Raw genomic sequence first — 19,494 nt, forward strand, 5'->3', positions numbered from 1 at the left:
TGTGGGGATGGATCTTCCTCATGGCTAGATTGGCCCTACTCAATACTGTGTGACTGATGGTCAGTTGATGTATGTATTTCGGTATGGATCTTTCCTAGGCCGGATTGGCCATATACATTACGGAGTGATTGAGCATTTGAGAGTGAGAGAACATGAGGTTGTCCGCATGGTTCACCACATACAACATGTGCATTGGCATGTAGAAGTAGAGGAGTCATATTCTTCATATCATTCAGATTTGATCTATCTTACTGTATTGAGATTAACTGTTGAACTTGAAAGTATGCCTACATTTCAGCAATATTATTTCTATATTGAACTGTACCGGTTGAGTTCGTCACTACTTTTAGTCCAAAGGTTGGATTTGTTACTTATTGAGTTGGTTGTACTCATGCTACACCCTGCACCTCGTGTGCGAATTCAGGTGCTTCTAGTTACGGCGGCTGCTGAGTCTGGAGTCAGGATATCTGGATACTATCGAGGTAGTTGTATGGCGTTCACAAACCTTGACTCTCCCTCATTATATTTACTTATATTTCAGTTCTTATTCCTTAGATATTGTAGTAGACTATATCCCTGTATAGATGCTCATGTAGTCGGTGACACCCTGGTTTTGGGAAAGATTTGTATTGAGCTACAAATTTTATTCTACCTTTAAAAGTAATTTTATGTAAATATTAACTACTTCCATATTTTTCAAGTTTTATTGTGTTTAAATGGTTGAGTAGTGGCTTGCCTAGTTCCACGATAGGCTTCATCACGATTGTTCGGTTTTGGGTCGTGACAATAGTGTTATACATATCAAGTCTTTATTTCTAAATGCTCTTATTGTTGATAAGCTACAATGAAGCATGAAAGCGAAAGAAGTGAGGGTGAGATATAAAATGTGGCCATGGTTGTTGTAACTAGTACATTTGATTTGAATTCGTATTTCAATCGTAAGTCACCATGCTCTCCTTTATAAATATCTCAAATGTGGTTTGCGTTCTTACATACTCACAAGTTGAAATTGAATATTTCCCTTTTGAGAAAAAGTATCTAAAGAATAAATGGTGTCTCACTCGAGTGGCTGAAAGTACTAATGGAGCTATATATGGTATGAAAGGTTATGAGATGAATGTGTTTGTATTTCTATTTCCTTTGTGTGTAAACTTTTGGGTGTATCATTAGCGAGCCGAGGAAGGGTGGGTGGTAATGACCCACACCTGAAACTATATGTGTCGGTATAAGAGTGGATTGTGATTATTCCCCTAATTAAGGATGAGATTGATGTGTTGAGATTATTCCCCTTGATTGGGATGAGATTGTTGATAGCCTTGGATTTGATGTCGTCTCACAGGGCATATGTGGGGAGACGACCTAGCCGATTGGGTGGTGATCGGACGCCATGTTATGCTCATGCTACTCTTGGTAACACTTTTCTTTTTTGAATCACATGTCAATCCACATTGTTCGTGGAGAGATGACCTAGACGACTGGGTATGATCGGACTCCGTGTTAAAAATACTGTGGTATATCGGTGCTAATGATCTCCTAAACAAAAATTCTAATTTCCTATTTTGAAAATTGTTATGTTTTAACTTGGCATTTGGATATCATTGGTTGTTACTTGCTGTTTTTGTGATTATTCCCTTGTTAATTGGAATTCTATTTCATGGGAGGACTTTAAGTTTTACATGCTAGTACTATTCCATATGTATTAATGTCACTTTTGTCGGGGGCGTTGCATCTTTAATGGATATAGGCGGTTCATCAGCGGACAACTTTTATCCTCAGTAGCAGCTACACTCTACTCAGCGGGTTTTGGTGAGCCCTATTTTGTTCCGGGCCTTATGTCACTTGACTTTATACATGTTGTTTTGAGGTATAGTCGGGCCCTTATCGCCGGCACTTCCATGATACTATTTTGTTGTACTTAGAGGCTCTGTAGACATATTATGAGTGGTGTTCGATATTGGGTAATGAAAAAAAATGTGTTGGTATTTGGCAGACATATTTTTTCTCGAAATTGTGAACTTGCAATATTTTGAAAATTATAAAAAATGAATCTCTTTTGAGTAAGGGAAAAAGAATATGGAATATTTTACTCTTCTCATGTCTATCTTTTGTTACCAATTCTTATATTGTTAATGGGTAAAGTTGGGTAGAAGGCAATCTCAATTGAACGCCGGTCACGCTCCCTGAGATCGGGCATGACAAACATATATATATTAGAGATTTGTGAATTATAATGGTAGAATTTAAGGTCGCAATCGCGCAAGTATTTTGAAATTAGTTAACTAAACCGGCCTCGCAAACTTCTTGAGGGTATTCACGCAGATAATTGGTAGTGCCTTTAGCGAATCTGATCTAATGATTTCCACTTAATTAATTGATTCAATATGGATTAATAAATGGGTAATAGTATTATGAGCTACATTTGATTAAACATTTGCACAAGACCTCCAACAGGTCAAATGCGTACAAATGGGATTCGGACTAAAGCCCGAGGCATCTCACCCCCTTTTGAAAGGTCAGCATGCAGCGTTACAGGTTTCCAAGTGGGCCTGCAATTGAGCCCAAGAGAATGCATAGCCCAGAACCGGTGACTTATTATCTAGGCCTAAATGGGGGTGAAATTAAAAAATAGCCAGATTTACAACTGGTCGTTCAAAAATAGTCCAGTTTCAAAAGTAATTGAAATTTAGCCACTTTTCATATAAAGATAAATATGAGCGAAACACTGTTCAAAACCCGAAAAATACGTCAGTATATTATACTGGAGTTCCAGCATAAGTATGCTTGAACTCAAGCATATTATACTGGAGTTCCAGGATAAGTATGTTGGAACTCCAGCATAATATGATAAAGTTCCAGCATAAGTACACTAGAACTTCAGCATAATATGATGGAGTTCCAGCATAAATACACTAGAACTCCAGCATAATATACTGGAGTTCCAGCAAGTACTGGAGTTCCAGCAAGTACAATTGTCTAGTATAATATACTGGAGTTTGGAGCACCGGTGCTCCAGTCTCTAGTATATTATACTGGAGTCGTCAAAGTATACCGGTCCAGCATAATATGCTAGAGTTCATACACAGGTGCACCGAACTCCAGTATATTATGCTGGACCAGTCTCTGTTGCAGGAAAATAGTGGCTATTTTTTATTGACTTCGCAAATGCTGACTATTTTTGAATGACCAATCCGAAAACTAGCTACACCGTGCTATTTTTACCAAAATGGGCCATCGTGATTCTGAAGTCCAATCAAAGCTAATTTGAACCGTAAAGCTAACTACATTTTGCTAAACAAAACTATTAGAGTAGAATTTAGAGTGATTTTATTTTGTGCCTCACACAACTGACACTAGTTGTGTGAGACCTCTTTTTATCTCACATATTTGTGGACCCGTGTCTTACACATTTGGTTCCACAAAATTCTGGGACCCACACAGTTGTGAGACAAAAAAGAGGCCTCACACAACTAGTGTCAGTTGTGCGAGGCATAAAATAAATTTTTTCTAGAATTTACAACTTTTCATGTCATTACATAATTGATCAAATTTAGTATTAAATTACATTTAACCAGAATAATAACGAGAGGCTTATAGCCTAATCAAATTAAACGCAATTACATCAACAATAACTCTATCGATTACAGCCATGGTTTTACAATCTAACATTGAAAATTACAATGTTAGATAACTATAATTACTAATTTTATTCGAGTAAACAACCATGGAACTATCATATTTCAACTTCATGTGATCAACACTTATGGAACTAGGTTTTTTCAGAAGTGGATCTGACTAACTAGTGGTCAGATTCATATGTGTACCACCCTTAGCATGACCTTACATGTGAATACTCATTTAAACAGAGTATAGATTCTAACGGTAGCTAATCATTTGAGAGGTAACCACTGAAATACTTAATTTAACTATACAGGTATCACCACAGGTCAACAAAGTGGGAAATCTGGAAAATATTAACAGCTAAAACATCTGAGTATTGAATCGGACATGAACATTGCACAGATATATTAGGATTCCATTTAAAAATTAAGTAGAGAGTTACATATGAGCATCAACGTATCTAATAGCAGATAAACAACAAGGAAAGACCAAATAAAGTTCAGAAAATAGGGGATGGAGCTCAGCTACTAAGTTGACAGCAAGAACAACTTCAATTCCACTTTAAACCCAGCATTAAAACCCAGGAAAATGATAGAGAATGTATCATTTAATCAACAGAAAAAGCTACAGCTTTTTTTATATTGTTGTGAATATAAAATCAATCTAAAACTCTATTTGTTTAACCAAAAAATGAATTTTTAGTCAAAGCTAGAATTTAGAAGAACACGGGTTACTGATAATCAAAAGAGTGTATAAAATGAAGTAATTTAAGTAGCAAGAGAGTAATCAAGAGAAAAACAATTAAACCAAAGTTTATATCAATAGTATTTCGTGTCCTTACAATTGATCAGATGTTTCCCTTTTATAGATATCTTGGAGATATACGTTTTGCCCAAATCATAATGAGGCTATTATGAGTAATTAAAGACACTTAATGATACGTTACATAATCACTATATTCAATACAAATTCTCTAACGTATTCCACATTTAATGCCTATTAAATGTCGTATCTGCGCTCTTTTCTATTGTCAGATTTATTTCTTTTGATTCTCGGACATAAATGACTTAGCTAGGTACGGGTGCTGGGTTATTTGTATTCCTGCTCGTGTCTCTTCCTCTGCCATTTGCTTGTATCTGTTACAACTCGTGCCTCTTGACTAGTTGTAATTCTTTGAACATTTGACCAGTCTACGTGTTTCGACACGTATTCGTCACGTCACCTTTATATTTAAATGCAATTTTCCCAATACAGATAGTTCCCCCACTTTCCATTTATTCATCAGTTGAATATTTGGGAAGTGGATTTCATTAAAAGAGAATTTTTATCACAATTAATGCTATGACAAAATTGACGCTTCAATTGTCGCTTCCATTTAATGCTCCGTACACGTGTCTTTTTTTCATTAGTTCTGCAGTTTTGCAGCCCTTTTCAAGGCTTTTTTACGGCTCCACTATTTACGAAGTGCCAGTTATAATTATTATGGTTCTTCCATCACTGCACTTTTACCTTTGGCGGTGGCGTATTAATATAAATATAACTTCTCTCCTTGTCTTTTACCACATAAAGCTTATTGAACACTTAATTCCTCACATTCTTCTTCTTCGCCATGTCTTCACCAAATCCTAACCCTAGGAGAGTTCCCATTGTTGATACCTTCCCTAATGCCCCCATTAGACATAGAAGAGGAGGTAGACTTCGTAGCTTAGGGTCTACTCGCGGTGGTAGTTCGTCTATACCTTCACCTATTTCTGGTCCTTCTTCCAGAACTAGAGGTTCCCTTTCTCACAGATATTCTTCTAGGGATAAAGAACCTTCTGAACCATTACGTGAACCTTTAGTAGAGGAAATAGTCCCTACAGAGTTATATTTTTACCATGATAAGAAATCTCTTAGAAACCATGTTTCTGCCTTAGATCGTGCTGACGCTTACCCCACTCAAATTACAGAAGTTTTAACTCCTGTAGTTCGCAAAGACTGCCATTGGAGTAATGATTTCCCCATTATTATCCCTAATCCAAATCAGAGAATTACTTCTTACTTGACTGGGTTCTCTTTAGTTTATACATATCCTTTCACTTTAGGGTTCAAACTAGCTATTGACCCAGTTATTCTTGAATTTTGTTGTTTCTTTAATGTCTGTTTGGGTCAAATTGGCCCAATCATATGGAGGGTTGTTGCCTATTTGAGGCATCTAACCAATTTGGCTGACGTTTCCTTTACTTTCCCTCACCTAATTTATCTTTACTCTCCTAGACTTTTCCGTAATGGCATTTTTACCCTAGTGGCTAGGAGTAAGAGGGTTTTAGTGAGCCCTGAATATGACAAAGACCGTGGCTGGTACGCCCTATTTGTTGCTGCCCCCACTGTTGGTTTAGTGGGTGAGAATAACGTTCCCTTCCCTAAGAAGTGGAATTTTACACGTAAGTCTTTTATCCATCTCGTACCTTTTTCCTTCAAGTTTATCAACTTCTCTAATTTTTGCTCCTTTTTTTTAGCAACCATGGGAGTGGTGGAGAATATTCCCAATTTTTGTGGTTGGGTAGATAAATTGCTGAAGGCCGCACCAATAGATGGTATGTCTTGGAAAACAGTTTCTAACCGTTACGGTTGGAAAATAAAGACTCATGGTAAGAGTTTTTATTTCATCTTTCACGCATGTATATATTTTTCTTTATGGTTCTAACTTCCATCCTTCTTTTTATCAGGATTTGCTATTCGAGGAGTTATTGCTGAAGCAGTTCTGCAAAAAGGAAAACTTTTGAAGAAGGAGACTCTGAAGAAGAGGAAGATGGGGGTTCCCTGGTGACGAGGCCACGAGCTAGGAGATGCATCGTCTCTGATGACGAAGTTGATGTTTCCCCTCATCTTTCTGTTCCTCTTACCGAACCTGTTAAACCCCCAGTAATAATTCCAGATGATGATGTCACTCCCCATGATACGCATGGATCTATTGATCAACTTTTCTTCAGTGGTTTTGGCAGTGGAAGTTTAGGGCCTGTTTTAGATGAAATACCCTTATCTTCTTTCTCAACTCCCATGCCTGTGATTCCTTCCTTACCAGCCTCAGCTGTTTCTATTCCTTCTTCTACTGTTTTCACTCCCTCTACCGCTCCTCCTTCAATAACTCCCCCTCATATCGTTCACCATACGGAAGCGGGCTCTTCAAGTAGAAGTGCCGCTATAACGAGGGTAACCATTGAAGTTTCTGTTGATAGCAGCCTTTTGAGGAAGTCAGGTCAGGCAGACGTATAGCTGGAACCTTTAATCGGTCCAATTGAAAAAGCAAAGCTGGAGAGCCATAGTTCCCTGACTCTAATGAATGATATCGTGCATGCCACTTTGAAGGTACTTTCCTTCTCTCCCTTCTTTACCTTATAAAGAAAATTTTATCTTTGGGATTCCTATATTCTTATCTCCTTTCCCCTTTTTTTAGGCCAATCTTATCGGCAAAGAAATGATGAGCAGAATCCCTTACTTGGAGAAGGTAGCACGTGATTCTCAATTGGAGGTGATCAATTGGAAGGAACAATTTGAGAGTGCACAAATTGATATGGAAGATTTACAAGAAGGCAAGAGTACCCTAGAACAGCAGGTGCGGGCTTTAACTTCAGAGTTAGCGATTGCAAAGGCTTCCTCAAGCCAAGCAGAAAAATACAAAGAACGTCTCGAATCTTCCTTTTCAGAGCAACTATCTAAAGCCAGCAAAGAGAACAGAGAGTTAAAGGCTCTTTTCAGTCAAAAAGAAGTTTACACTGGGGAGCTCGTGCAAAGCTTAACTCAAGCACTAGAAGACCTTCGAGTCTTGGCTGACAAGGTTCGTGCTTTAGAGAGCTCCCATGCCTCTCTTCAAGCTTCTTACAACCCTGCCTTGGCTGAAAACGAAGAGATAAGGAATGAGATTGCTGATTGGGAAAAGGATTATGAGACCCTTGAAGAAAAATCTGTTGTTGAGGTAATTGGGCATTTTTGAATTCTCATCGAGATACCCTAATTGAAGTTTGCCAAGAAAACTTCAACCTGGAGTCGGAGTTAGCTAAGATCAATGAAACCATTGAAAAAGCTCAGCAAACTCAGGACTTCCCTTCTCCCGTGGTTGAAGCTCCCGTAAATGTTGAAGCTGATACGGGTATCCCAACTCTTTCAAGCCCAATCGAGCCTGTTGCTGCAAGCCAAGTTGAAACCGCATCTGTTGATGCACCTGCCCAAATTGAGCCCACTGATATTGATGCTCCTGCTTTAGTTCCGCAAACTTCTCAGTGACCAGTTTTAATCATTTGAATGATTTTGTTTTTTATTTTTAGTTTGGAAAATTGTAATCAAACCCTTAGCTTCATTTGAGGGTTTGATTTGGAATCGCAAGTCCCCAAGTCTTTTACGGGGCAATTTGTATAAACAATTTCATAGCTTTATGACTAAGTTCATACTTAGTCTTCAGTTTTTAGATATTAAGAAGTTTTTCATGTTATTATCTTAAACTTCTGTTTGCTTTATTCTTGCCTTTATTTTTAAGGACTTATAAAATAATTCGCATTTTTGTTCTTCGAAAATGCTTCTGTTAATCGCATGACTAACTAATTAAACACGAGTTTTATAAAAGAGGCCCCTTTTATATTTCAACACTTAATGAAGAAGATGTCTCAACTTTATAATGGTGTTATCATACGATAAAAGAAATAGGAACACACATGTTTCTTTGAAATAACTTTGACAAGTTTTGAATAATACTTTACATGTATTTGAATTACATCTATAACTTTCTCGTAACTGTTTTTCTTGTAACAGATTTTTTCAAAAGAAGAATAATAGACTCGGGGTTTTCTCTTATAACCCGTTTTAGTAAATAGCCTTTACCCTAACTATAGTGAGGTTTTTCTTTGGCCTTAGCTCGTGGCTTTATATCGTGAGTGTTGAAGTATGAAGCCTCGAGCACTTGATAGTTTCTCTCATTTGGTCCTTGGAGATGCGATTTTATATGAAGACTGCTTAACCCGTATGAATTTCTATCAGAATAATTGTAACCCTAGGCCAAGAATTTAAGGTTATTCTATGTGCCTTACAGGTCGTGACTCATCATTTAGTACGGGTTAGCTTTTTGCCTATCATCTAAAATTGTTAGTAAAATTTTAACAATTCAAAAATTAAATTTGAAATAGTGATACCAGACCGTGGGTATTTCTTAGAAATAGTATCTCTTCAAATGAACAGCATTCCAATGTGAAGGTAGTATCTTGCCATCCATTGTCTCCAGCTCATATGCTCCCTTGCCTGCAATATCATGAACTCTATAGGGTCCTTCCCATGTTGGACTTAATTTACCCACGTTAGCTGCCTTTGTGGATTGAAAAACCTTTTTAAGCACGAAGTCCCCCACTTTGAAGAATCTGAGGCGTGCTTTTCGGTTGTAATATCATTCTATGACTTGCTTTTGTGCAGCCATTCTTATCAATGTAGCTTCTCTCCTCCCCTCGAGTAAATCTAGATTGACCCGCATCTCCTCGTCATTAGAATCTTGTGTCACCTGTGTGAACCGCATACTTGGTTCCCCTATCTCAACTGGAATTAAAGCCTTAGCTCCATAAACCAATGAAAATGGTGTTTCTCCTATACTTGTTTTTGCAGTTGTGCGATATGCCCATAAAACTCCAGGTAACACTTCGGGCTAGTTACCTTTTGATTCCTCTAATCGTTTCTTTAAATATTGATAATAACCTTGTTCGTTGATTCTGCTTGCCCATTACCCTTCGGATGATAAGGTGTTGACATAATCCTTTTAATTTGCCAACTTTGAAAGAATTCTGTGATTTGTGCTCCAATAAATTGAGGACCATTATCACATACGATCTCCTTTGGTACACCGAATCGGCATATGATATTCCGCCAAAGAAAATCTTTGACTTCCTTTTCTCGCATCTATTTAAATGCTCCTGCCTCCACCCATTTAGTAAAATAATCAGTGAGTATGAGCAGAAATTTTACCTGTCCTTTTGCTTGTGGTAATGGACCCACGATATCCATTCCCCATTTCATAAATGGCCATGGGGCAATGACCGGATGTAATAATTCCGCAGCTCTATGCATATTGTTACCGTACCTTTGACATTTATCACATTTGGCCACGAAACATTCTACTTCTTTTTCCATTTTAGGCCAGTAATAACCTGCCCTAATTAAGGTTCTTACCAATGACCTTCCTCCTATGTGATTCCCGCAATGTCCCTCGTGTATTTCTTTCATTACTTACTCCGTTTGTGAAGGTCCAAGGCATCTTGCTAGGGGACCACCGAACATTTTACGATACAAATTGCCTAGCTTTAAGCAGTACCGAGCAGCCTTCTTTCGAAGCACATGAGCTTTCTTCTTATCATCACGGACGGTACCATACTGCAAAAAAGCAACAATCTCGTTCCTCCAATCCTAAATTAAATTATTACAATTTACCTCATTCTTATTAGTATCGAGAACTGAATGAAACAAATGTATAACTGAGGCGTTTGCATCGCTTTCCACATCAGCTGCAGATGCGAGACTAGCTAGGGCGTCTGCTTCAACATTTTCATCCCTTGGTATTTGTATAACTTTCCAGGTTTGAAATTACTTTATCAATTCTCGTACCTTTTCTAAGTATTGTTGCATCTTTGCTTCCCTAGCTGCATAAGTCCCCAGCATTTGATTAACCATGAGTTGCAAATCACTCTTAATTATAATCTAATTTATGCCAAGCTCTCACGCCAATTCTAGACCTGCAATCATAGCCTCATACTCCGCTTCATTGTTAGTTATAGAGTGACATTTAATAGCTTGTCGAATGGTCTCACCCATAGGTGGTACAAAGACAATCCCTAAACCTGCACCTTTTACATTAGATGAGCCATCAGTGAATAAAGTCCAAGTTCCCAGGTTAGCCCCACTGAATACCTGTAATTGTTTTTCTGCTTCTAATTGCATCTCTTGGCTAAAATCGGCCAAGAAATAAGCTAACACTTGTGATTTTATAGCAGTTCTAGGTTGGTATGTGATTTCGTATTCACTCAACTCTATTGCCCACTTAGGTAACCTACCTAATAGCTCATGGTTATGTAATATATTACGTAAAGGGTAGGCAGTTACTACGGCGATAGGATGACACTGAAAGTAAGGTCTTAACTTTCTAGATGTCATGATTAATGCAAGTGCAAGTTTTTCTAACTGAGGATACTACGTCTCCGCATCTAGCAAAGATTTACTAACATAGTAGATAGGGGATTGTTTACTTTATTCTTCTCGGACCAAAACAACACTTACCGCAACTTCCGAAACAGCAAGGTAAATGAGTAGTCTTCCCCCAACCTTTGGTTTTGCCAGCAAAGGTGGATTTGATAAGTACGTTTTCAAATTCCTGAGTGCTTGTTGACATTCCTCATTCCATTCGAAATGATCCTGCTTCTTAATGGCTGAGAAGAATTTGAAACACTTCTCTGATGATTCGGAAATGAATCTTCCCAAGGCTAAAATTCTCCCTGTTAATCTTTGAACTTCTTTCTTGTTTGAAAGTATATTAGGGATTTCCTCAATGGCCTTGATCTATGCAGGATTTACCTCAATACCATGGTTAGAAATAAGAAAACCCCAAAACTTGCCTGATGCAACGCCAAACGCACATTTTTCGGGATTTAACTTCATATTAAATTTGCGCAAAATTGAAAATGTGTCAGATAAGTGTGATATGTGATCTTTTGAATACTGAGTTTTAACAAGCATATCATCTATATATACCTCCATAGTCTTTCCTAAATGCTCTTGAAACATTTTGGTAACTAACCTCTGATATGTTGCACCTGCATTCTTCAGACCAAAGGGAATTACTTTATAACAATAAGTTCCCTGTCTGTTATGAATGAAGTTTTTTCTTCATCTCCCAGATCCATTTTAATTTGATTATAACCTGAATATGCATCTAAAAAACCTAATAGTTCGTGACCTGCAGTTACATCAATCAATTGATCTATGTGTGGTAGTGGAAAAGAATCTTTAGGGCAGACTTTATTAAGATATGTGTAATCTACACAAACCCGCCACTTACTGTTCTTTTTTGGAACTAGAACAGTGTTAGCTAACCAGTTAGGATATTTTACCTCACGAATAGAACCAATTTTTAGCAACTTTTGGACTTCTTCCTGAATCACCTGATTCTTGAAAGTTCCTTGCTTTCTTTTCTTTTGCTTGACAGGAGGGTACGATGGATCTTCATTTAGTTTATGGGTTATCACCTCTAGGGGTATTCCTGTCATGTCAGAATAGGACCAAGCAAAGCAATCCACGTTAGTTTTCAGAAATTCAATTAACTTACCTCTCGTACCTTGGCTAAGATTGGCTCCAACATAGACTTTTTTATCAGGCCATTGAGCAAATAACATGACATGCTCTAATTCCTCTATTGTTGTTTTGATATTTTCATTCTCTTCTAGTTTTTGAATAGTATTAGGCCTTGAATCTACATCTGTTTGCCCTTGTTCAGTTGAGATTTGTATTGTGGTGACCTCAACTGTCTTCTATGATTGCTATTTACCTTCATTTCTCGTGCTTGTATCTGTAACAGAGTTGATAGCCCTGGCTATATGTTGATCTCCATGAATTTGACAGATTCCCCATGGCGATGAAAATTTAATAACTTTATGCAAGGTTGAATGAACAACATCCATTTCGTGGATCCATGATCTCCCAAAAATCATGTTGTAAGCCATCTCCATATCTACCACCTGGAACTTTGTATCTTTAACGACTCCTTCAATGAATGTGGTGAGTGTTACCTATCCTTTCGTGAGGACACTAGAATTATCAAATCCAGATAGAGTATGCGCCTTTGGTATCACTTTATCTTCAGCTTACATCTCACGTAATACTCTCAGTAAAATAATGCTCGCAGAACTACCTGGATCAATCAAAACTCGTTTCACATTAGTATCATGTATAATTAAAGATATTACAAATGCGTCGTTATGAGGGGTTAATACGCCATCTGCATCTGCATCATTGAATGTAATGTTGTCTTCCTCTAAAACATGCCGCACCCGTTTCCCTTGGGTAATTGTTACTTTGGAAATTTTGTTAGCTGCAGTATATGATATACCCATGACATCTTCACCCCCACTTATAATGTTGACAGTTCTTTTGGGAGAAGGTGGTTTTGGAGGCTCCTGCCTGTTCTTTAAAGTTCCCGCAATAGTCGTGCCTTTGCGCCCAAAAGACCATTAGAAATACATATACATGCACAACTAGTGCAGAAGTGTAGCATGAGAACGTAAATCAATAAGTACCTAGTAAGTATCTAGCCTAAACCAGGAGAAGTAGTGACGAGGGATCGACATCGACACTTACTAGTGGTCCGATATATAAAGTACTGTAGAAAGTAAACAAGGATGAGGCATGATAATAAACAATGTAAACAAATATAAGTACGAGGTACGATCCTCCTCTGAACAGTAAACAAAAGCTATCAATTATCGGTTACCTCCTCAACTGGAATATATATAAAATGGTCCCAACCAGATAGGAAAAGTCATGGATACCCTGGCTTCTTGTCAACTATTATGTAGAATTCTACCGAGGTGAATGACCCGATCCCGTAAGAGTATTTCATGAAGTTGTCGAGGTGAACGACCGAATCCCATAAGAGTATTTTATAGAAATACAGAGGCGAACGACCTAATTCCATAAGAATATGATATTGCCGAGGCGAACTGCCCGATCCCATAAGAATATGATACTGCCGAGGCGAAGAGCCCGATCCCATAAGAATATGATACTGTCGAGCCTAACGGACTGATCCCATAAGAATATGATACTACCGAGGTGAACGGCCGGATCCAAAAGAATATGATACTGTCGAGGCGAACGACCTGATTCCATTAGAATAAGAAGCTTTAATGGGTCTTTGACCCCACTCACGGATATACGTGTGAGTTATGAAATTTAAGGAAGCTTTTCGATGAAAACGTACAACGCGAGAGAAGTTCGTAAGGGAAACACAATTATTCCGCGGCTAATCAAGTAGCTCGTAAAATCTCTACAGTAGCGGGTCTATCACTCAACGCAAGCCTAGTCTCAAGTCGCAATGTGAAATAATGGATTTCACCAGGCAATGATAATTTAAATAGTTCAATAAAGCATGGCGTGAACCTACGTCTACCTGAACATAATAAGAAATTCTAGTGTCTGCACGGACACTCGTGACCTCATATGTGCGCAGCTTCCACAACATGTAGCATATAATAATAATAACATCTACATGGTAAATTCCTCCTCGCATGGTTAGAGAGGAGACTTACTTTACTCCGAAGTTGCATAACCAGCTCCAACGCCTCTCTAACACCTCAAACCGATGCCCGCCGATTTAAAACTAGTCAAACAATGTGCAAAACAATCAAAATATACCCAATGCGTATAATTTAATAATTTCTAATGATTCCCAACTCCACTCAAAAAGTTAACAAAGTCAACCCTTGGGCCCACGTGCCCAGATTTCGAATTTTTTTGAAGATAAACATTAGTCATAACATTACGAACTCAAATATATAATTTATTCCAAATTTCACGTTCAATTTCGTGGTAAAAATCCAAAAATACCAATTTTTAGGTTTTCTCTCAAAATCCCACAATTTCCCATAAATCTTTATATTAAAATCCATATGTAAATCATGTATTTAACTCACAACGATAGGAATCACTTACCACATGAATGATCATAAATATGGCACTCCAAAATCGCCCTCAAGTCTTTCTCCACTAAGAGAAATGAGGTGAAATGAGCCAAAACTTGATTTGGCTATCATATATAATTCTGCCCAGGCGATCTTTGCACCTGCAAAGGAAATGGCCAGTTATGCGACATCGCTTCTACGACAACAAGTCCGCTTCTGCGGAAAGCACTGGAGGACGCTACATTTGTACTTACGGGAAGGTTGTGCTCCTGCGACATCGCAGGTGCGAGAATCAACCCTCGCTTCTGTGTTCCTTTTCGCTTCTGAAGTGAGAGCCCACTTTTGCGAAGTTGCTTCTGCGACCAAATATTTCCACACCTGCAACACTTTACTGGCTAGCCCCTGGCCGCTTCTATGATGACACCATCGCTCCTGCGTGTATGCACCTGCGGCCAAACCCACCGCAGGTGCGAGGACACAGAATTTTAGCAGCTCCAGCAATCACCTAAATCCAACAATGACCCGATTTCAATCCGATTCAAACCCGGGGTCCCTAGGACCCCGTCCGAACATACAAACAATCTCCAAGACATATAGCGGACCTACTCGAGGCCTAAAATTGCATCAACAACATCAACTTTTACGAATCGATGGCCAAAACCTTTCTTTAAACTTTCAAACTTTTGAACTTCATCAAATGCGTTTGAATTATACTTAAACATCCCGGAATGACACCAAATGTTGCGTGCAAGTCACAAATCATGATAGAACTTATTCAAAGGCTCGAAACCCTAAACGAACATCCATAACACTAAATGTCACTTTAAATCAAACATAATAAATTCTTAAACTTCAAAAATTCCAACCTTTCATAATAAGCGTCGAAATTCTCGCGGACCACTTGATACTCAACCCGAATATACGCTCAAGTCCCAAGTCATCATACGAAACTATTAGAGCCCTCAAATCCCAATTCCGATGTCGTTTACTCAAAAGTCAAATCTTGTTCAACCCTTCCAACAAAAAGCTTCCGAATTGAGAATTACCCTTCCGAAACAACTTCGAACTTTCTGAAATTCAAAAAAATCACAATTCAACAACTTGTGCATCTACTCGTGCCACCACAACCCAAGTGAGCACATTAGCTCGCGCCAGACGGAAGATCCTCTCTTTTTACTTTATCCAACAAGCCTTAGAACCAAATTCCAACTTCCGAATTTCTCTACACGACCTGATTCGAACATAGAAACACCATACCAATCTCGACTCACTAAACTCACACATGATCATACACCCACTCTGACATTACACAATGCACCGCATAACTTATTTGCCTATGGTAACCTCCTCTAAGCACAACAGCTACAAATTCACTGACCCGATGCTCGTAGTATACATCATGATACATATAATCCCGGTCTCAACCCTTACAATACTGCAACAAAGAAAGAGATGCGCATGAACTCACAACCACCCGTCAAATCAATAACTCACGGTGATTCTCCGTTTGACAAGAACTGTTACCATAATCTGAACTGAGTAGTGACATTATCTCTTTAATATACCTTACATAAATCCGATAGCACCAATTTCAGGTCCAATAGTTTCATCTCACCCAGTACAAGTTGCTTAGGCAATAAGCCACCTCAATACTGACCAAAATCTCATATGATGCCATCAATGCGCCAACAAGATACAACTCGAATATGACACATAAGGAAGAACGAACACTAGAAAAGAATTACCTAGTCCAAGTAATGAATAAAATGGTCGAATAGATGCTATGAACCTTTCTCAGAGAATGAGAAACAAAATACACAAAAATAAGTATAGGGAACCGTACTCAACATCTCACTATTGCGGTGTGCAACCTATCCCAACATCATACCCATGGCGGCGTTCCACCCGATCCACACATGACGATCAACAAGGAAGTACCTACGGAGCCAAACTACTCAAACCCACAAAATGCCCGAATATCGACCACAATCACACCAAGTGCAAAAATACAACCCCGGGGAGACGGATAACGCCATGAGCTACAAAACACAAGCTCGACTAAGGTGCAAATACGACAAGCCACACAGGACCACAACATATGTGCGAATAATCAAACTATCTCACAACCCACATGGCATAATAGAGCATTATAGAAAATAGGTGACAACAGGAATAACACCCAACACCCGAAGACTCTTCCATAAGCAGTGTCATGCTAAATGAACATATCTAACCCGATCTGATGTAGAGCAGACATTCACATTAAATCTACTAGATGACCTCAAGCCGATTATGATCATCCCATACTGGGCCACTTACTTTCCAAGGATCCACAATGACCCTATTCATGAAACATAAGAGCAGCCGTCAAATACGGAACAAACTCACAGTCCACAACCAAAGGAATAGAGCACCTCTCAGTCATAACCTCTCCAATTGGCGACAGTACCAAAATTTCCATACCTCTTTTATATCTCTAACAATCGAATGACTAACACTCCACGCTTTTATGAACTTCTCGTGGGATATACCTCCCAACCATCCGCATTATGTAGTAAAATCTAAAGATTAATGGCCATCGATCATGCTATTATCATAGCGCTAGTCAAGCTTCCGCATTTCAATACCCAACACTTCTTCCACAAAACAATCCATCCTTAGGCTTCCCGAAAATAGTGGCAGCATACTCTGAACATCTAAAATCTTCCAGCTCTCCTCCGAGCTCATGAATTTCTAATAAATCTGAACCACAACCTTGAACCTCAACTCCCAATTTCCCTACCACTCTCGGCACCTATCATGTTGCTACGCGAGAATCCAAAAATTTCATCATAACCCATGAACCACCAGTAGAATACACACTTCATCGGCCAGAATCGCTTTTACTCCACTTATTTCAGAAGAACAATTGCAACACGCTACAAAATTCCCATGACTGTAGAAAATGCAAACCTCCGGTCGTAGTTTAAACTTCCATAAATCTTCCAGGATCCATGTACACATCACATAACTATCCGTATCAAATACCTCCAAATCAATCAAATTATGGAGGCTGTTAAGGCCACAAGTACAACCATAAATCACCTGTATGTCCTTAACTTGCCGAAGGAATTGATCATTTCCACCACTATACTAATCTAAACCATTGCTAACTAACCCAACTTCTTCTAGTTTAGTCCTGACTTTTCTTCAAAATAATAGTTCTATTCGAGCACACTATAGGCCCAAACTACAATTGTGACCCAAATCATAAGGCCACACGTCTCAATACCCATCATCCATCTCATACTATTCTCATGCACTAAATAGTATCTCCAACTGATACACCCGTTCTGGAAGACCTCCTATGAATCCGAAGTTGTTTCTCCCATTTTACTAACACTGCATCATTGACCCAATGATGACATAGAAATTCCCCAAGTGTTCTCCACACTCTACTGCAAAACCCAGTCTTCAGCCACATAGCGAACCGGAAAATCCTTAAGCATCACACCTAAAATCTCGAATCCACTAGAACCATTAATGAGAGTCACCCACTCTAGTCCAGTCCCGATCATTTAACCTAACCACTAGTGCTCCATTAGCATATGAGAACTCCAATGAAGCAACTGGATGAATACTTTCCCTTGTACATCAAATCCCCTACTTAAATTACCCTTGATGTTTTCTTCCCTTAGTAATATCTAATATACCAATGTATTGATAATTCAAAACTGCAAAGGTACATAATCATAGACGGTGGGCTCCCCCACTTAACTTTAAGCCACAATTACATAATTTCATAAGTCACAATGACTCCTCCTCAGTTACCATAATCTCGCAGCATTGCTGAACAAAATTTCCCTAAGTTTTTATTGCACTAATCATAACACATCTCGAATTATCAGCCACAATCGCACACTCGACCTCCTAATAGTCATACCATCTTCTTAAATTGATCCCCAGCTTACATCGTAGTACATACTTCATGTTGGGCAAAAAGTAGAACTTTTCATAGGAACCTCATCAAAAGTCACGCAAGCGCTAGTCTGCTTACAGGAGATAGCCCACCTGTGTACCCCCATCTCAAACTCGTCTAACTTTATTGTTATAGTTGCATCTATCATGAAATCAACTTACCTTCCTGGGTCAACACCGATCCGCCATCCATAAGAATCCCTTCATGCATTTAACATCGCCCGAAGGTCCAACAGTATGTTATCAAGCTCTTCTCGTCACATTCAAATTTTCCTAGGCATAGAAACCACCTCACAGATTATCTCCTTTGAACCATCAACATTGGAAACACCGATTCAATCCTGAAGTCCAAGCACACAACCATATCAGATAACTTCCTCTTAGGTTCCATCCCATGACACCGAGCCCAAAGGCAAACAAATGATGACTAAAATACTGACGAGGCACAATGTGTTCAATCAAGGATGGCGACACCACAATATTAACAAGAGTTCTACAAAATTCAGAGATGTCAAATCTCCACCGTAGGCAACACCAATGCTGGGCTAAAATGACAGAGTACTCCTCCACAAGGAGACAATAATGATCCACCCGTATTCGCAAGAAAAGGTATCCCGCACCATATTTGTAGCATCTTCACAACTCATCCGTGCCCAATTGATTGCAAGCACTCCACGTCATATAAGAGTGAGTAGAAAGGAAATAAAGGCATAAGCCTCAATGGAATCAAATTGCATGACGAGGAATCAAGAAGGGAAGTGCTCCTAACAACCATGTACCTCTCGAAGATAAGTACCGATGTCTCTGTACCGATCCACAAGATTCTACTAGACTTAATCATGACTCGTGAGGCCTAAGTGAACCTAATGCTCTGATACCAAGCTATCATGACCCAATTTCCACTATAGGCCGTGATGGCATATAATGTCGCCGTTAGGCAACCCATCACTTAATTATTTATTTTATTATTTTTAAAATCGTGAATCTAGTTTGATAGAGAGGCCAATGCATTAAAATAAATCAGCGTCATGTACAATTTAATTAAAATATAAAGTAACAGTGTATCCATGTAAAACAATTTATAACAAAAATTCTAGAACACCCCCAAAAACCCGGTGACACAAGTGCATGAGCATCTAATAGAAAGTACAATAAAAATCGAACATCTGTCTTGAATACAAGTGAGACAGGAAAATGTAAATAATTTTGATGGCGACTCTGTATGCTACAGGTCGTAACA

Source organism: Nicotiana sylvestris, chromosome 12 (genome assembly GCF_000393655.2).
Source record: "Nicotiana sylvestris chromosome 12, ASM39365v2, whole genome shotgun sequence".
Lineage (NCBI taxonomy): Eukaryota > Viridiplantae > Streptophyta > Magnoliopsida > Solanales > Solanaceae > Nicotiana > Nicotiana sylvestris.